This window comes from Sarcophilus harrisii, chromosome 6, assembly GCF_902635505.1.
Source record: "Sarcophilus harrisii chromosome 6, mSarHar1.11, whole genome shotgun sequence".
NCBI lineage: Eukaryota > Metazoa > Chordata > Mammalia > Dasyuromorphia > Dasyuridae > Sarcophilus > Sarcophilus harrisii.
This window is the reverse complement of record NC_045431.1, coordinates 16,338,086-16,341,943: the sequence shown is the minus strand read 5'-3', so window position 1 is coordinate 16,341,943 and position 3,858 is coordinate 16,338,086. Positions and strand designations below refer to the sequence as shown.

Sequence of the window (3,858 nt, the reverse complement as noted above, 5' to 3'; positions counted from 1 at the left end):
GAGAACAATTTGAACTATGCTCAAAAAGTTATCAAATTGTGCATACCCTTTGACCCAGCAGTGTCTCTATTGGGTTTATTATATTCCAAAAAAATCATAAAGGTGGGAAAGGGACTCACATGTGCCAAAATGTTTGTGGCAGCCCTCTTTGTAGTGGCAAGGAACTGGAAACTGAGTGGATGCCCATCAATTGGAGAATAAATTATAGTATGAATATTATGGAGTATTATTGTTCTGTAAGAAGCGACCAGCAGGATGATTTCAGAGAGGCCTGGAGAGACTTACAGGAACTGATGCTGAGTGAAATGAGCAGAACCAGGAGATCATTGTACACGGCAACAACAAGACTATACAATGATCAATTCTGGTGGACATAGCTCTTCTCAAAAACGAGATGATTCAGGCCAATTCCAGTTGTTTAGTGACGAAGGGAGCCATCTACACCCAAAGAGAGGACAGTGGGAACTGAGTGTGAATCACAACATAACATTTTCACTCTTTCTGTTGTTGTCTGCTGGCATTTTGTTTTCTTTCTCAGTTTTTTTTCCCTCCTTCTTAATCCAATTTTTCTTGTACAGCAAGATAACTATAAATATGTATACATATATTGTATTTAACATATACTTTAACATATTTAACATGTATTCAACTACCTGCCATCTGGAGGAAGGAGTGGGGGGGGGGGAGGAGGGGATAATTTGGAACAGAAGGCTTTGCAAGGATCAATGTTGAAAAATTATCCTTGCATATGGTTTGAAAATAAAAAATTTTAATCTCTTTAAAAAAAGAAGTATGCCACTGTGAAAGAGAGATCAATCTATGGGGCTGTTAGTTTTGGTTTGGTGGTCAATGAGGTAAGGTTAAAATTAGCAAAGAATTACCTCTTAGGATGAATATTATCTCAAAATCAAAGAATTTCTGAGAAAGAAAGGAGAAACCACAAATCATACTATCTTACCTATATCCAGAAAAACAAAACAAAACAAAAACAAAACAAAAAACCTTGTTTTCAACATACAACCCAAGAAGCCATTCAGGATTTGACCAAAGAACTATTCTAACACCTTATGAACAACCTATTTCAAGCTCACCATTCTTTTCTTCAATCTTTTTAAATTTTTAATCGACAGGACGTTTTTTATTCACGTCAACAGATCTCTTTTCATCTTTCCTCTGTGTAAAAACCCAGCTCCCGGCCTGGCAGGCTTTGTCACGTTCTTTAATAAATCTTGATAAACCGAGTCGACAAAATTCACTGGCTCTTCCAGTCTGGTAATTGCCCCCAAAGAAAATAAAGTTAATCTGACAGGAACTTAATAAAGACACATTGACCTCTTCTGAAAAAAATAAAAAGCCACACTCAGGTCTCCTCTGGGTCTAAATCTATGACTGAGCAGGGGGAGGGTGTAGATGAATCTGGGCTCGTGGCTTTCCTGAAAGTTGGGGCCCTCGGCAGGGCTTCCGCTCCGGGCTGGGGCCGTGCAGACCGAGCTCTCTGCCAGGAGTTCTTGGCCTTGTAAGGGAGGGCCCCAAACAGGGCCCTGTCCGCCTCCCTCGTGGGGTGAGGAGATTTCTCTTGGGATTGGGCCGAGGACAGCAGGACCATGGGACAGGAGCCACTGCTAGTGATCCAGAACAGAGAGAAATGGAGAGGACAACAATAGTGTCAGAGAGCGTTACTAGGGGGCCCAGTGGGTAGAGCCCCAGCCCTGAAGTCAGGAGGATCGGGGTGCAAATCTAGTTTCAGACGCTGCACACTTCCTCATTTGTGACCCTGGACAAGTCCCTTGACCCCAGTCGCCTCAGGGGAAAAAGAGCGTTACTAGGACGGAGGCTGTGGGAATAGAGTTTGGAGGTCGGATGGGCAGGGCCACGGAGAAGGACGTTCTAGTGTCCACTCGCGTTAGCGGATAGTGCAATCCCTGAGTAACTGGCGAGGATGATATTAATAATATAAATACCTAATACTTATATAAGCCTTTAGAGTTCATGATGTACTTCAGAGATAGTATTTCACTCCATCCTCCATGGAACCGTGGAAGGCGGATTTATTACCTATTTTTTTTAACAGATGAAGTTACTGAGTGAGGTTAAGTGACCTGCCCAGAGTCACACAACCCAGAGGGATCTGAAGCAGGCTTCGCCCTCGGGGCTTCCAGCTTCTAGTCCCCTTCCCGGGGCAAACAAGCAGAGAAGGGCCTGTTGCTGCCCAGAAGGAGGACGCAGGGCTGGGGATTTCGCCGGCTCGGCCCCCCGCAAGGGCCTCTGGGAAGTCCTCCGGGTTTGGGGCCCTGCCTCAGTGGCCGCACCGCCACGGCCTCCCCGCCTGCCTCCCTCCGCCACCTGTCTCTCGACAGCCGCTAGATGCAGATAAATGCGCTTTTCGGGAGGAAGGAATTGGAAGAGAATCGCATTTCCCGTCCCTGGCTCCTCATCCCCGCCATCCCCAGGCCGGCTCCGGCCCCAGACGCGCCACTTTCTCTCTGTCAGAACGGCTGGAGCCCGGGGGGCGGGGGGAAGGGGGGGGGGCCTCAGGAGACTGGGGGGGGGGAGGAGAGGAGGGGCAGCTTCAGGAGGCAGGGGGGCCTGTCTGCTCCGTCCGACCCGGCCCGCGTCCTCCGGCTAACTGGCCCAGACAGGCCGGGCCCCGGCTGAAAAATGAGGGAAAAGCAGCCTGGAGGCAATCGGCTAATCAAGCCGTGACTCAATTATCTCCCAAGTAATGGGCGATCGAGGAAGTGGAGCTCCTCGCTTTTCTGCCCTCTCTCCCCCCTCCCCCCGGACCAGCGAACGGGGCCGCGCCGTCAGCCCCGAGGAGGAGGCTTCTGGCTTCCATCAGCGGCGGCTCAGGAAGCTCCCGGCGTCCGGCTCCGTCCCCCTTTGTCCTGGCCCCGCGGTGTGGGGGAAATCCGGGGGCGGGGGCGGGGGCGGGGCGGGCTGTGGGGCTGCGCACCTGGGGCCCCTCCCGGCCCTGAGCTCCGGGAGATGAAGGCCCCGGTCGTGGCTGTGAGAAACCCCCGGCTGGGATCAGGACCCCGAGCTCTCCTGGGAGTCCCGGCCGGGGGAAGCCCCCCAGAACACCTAGCGCTAGTGCCCCCCCCCCAGTGCGCTTCTGGCGCCCCCGACAGCCCCCCAGCAGTTAGGATCCCAGGCTGATGACAAAGACAGGCTCCTCCCGACTATTAAATGGCTTCCAAACCTATTAGAGTCAGGGGCTGCTGCCCCCCCAATGCGCGGCCCAAAGTTGTCCGCAAAGCGAACCGAAGCCCTGTACCCGGCGCTCGCTTTCCGGGGTGCGACGAGTCACCCCCGAGAGGTGCTCAGTGAATCCCTGGGTCTTTATTCAGTCCGGCGCGAATTTCAGCTTTTGCTCCCGTAGCGTCATCTGAGCTGGGGAATCTTTAGAAGGAGGAAGAGGAGGAGAGGAAGAAGAGGAAGGTGGAAGGGGAAGATTAGCAGGGAGAGGAGGAAGAGGAAGAGGAGAAAAGGGGATGCGAAGAGAGGATGGGGGGGGAAGGAGGAGGAGGAAGGAAAAGAAGAAACAGGGGAGAAGATAAGAAGGAAGGAGAAAGAAGAGGAAGAAGGGGGGAAAGGAGGAGGAGGAAGAATGATGAAAGAATGGTGCCAGGTACTGCCCCAAGTTCTTTATCATATCACTTGATCCTCCTGAGAATCCTAGGAGGAAGGGTTGTTATCCTATTTTACAACTGAGGAAACCGAGGCAGACAGAAGTGAAGTGACCTGATCAGAATGTCTGAGGTCACATTTGAACCCATCTTCTGGAGTCCTGACCCAGCGCTCTACCCACTGGGCCACCTAACTGCCTCCTTTAACTTGCAGTACAGCTGCCAGTCTTAG

General features: G+C 51.5%; 1 long non-coding RNA gene across 1 annotated transcript; it reads right to left on the bottom strand.

The window, feature by feature from the left end:
- Window positions 1-394: 394 nt before the first annotated feature.
- Window positions 395-3,092, bottom strand: LOC105750921. The gene is made up of 3 exons (XR_004230231.1): window positions 1,962-3,092; window positions 1,092-1,269; window positions 395-438 (listed from the first exon to the last, which is right to left on the bottom strand). It is a non-coding gene; the product is annotated as an uncharacterized LOC105750921 (long non-coding RNA).
- Between the last annotated feature and the right edge of the window lie 766 nt (window positions 3,093-3,858).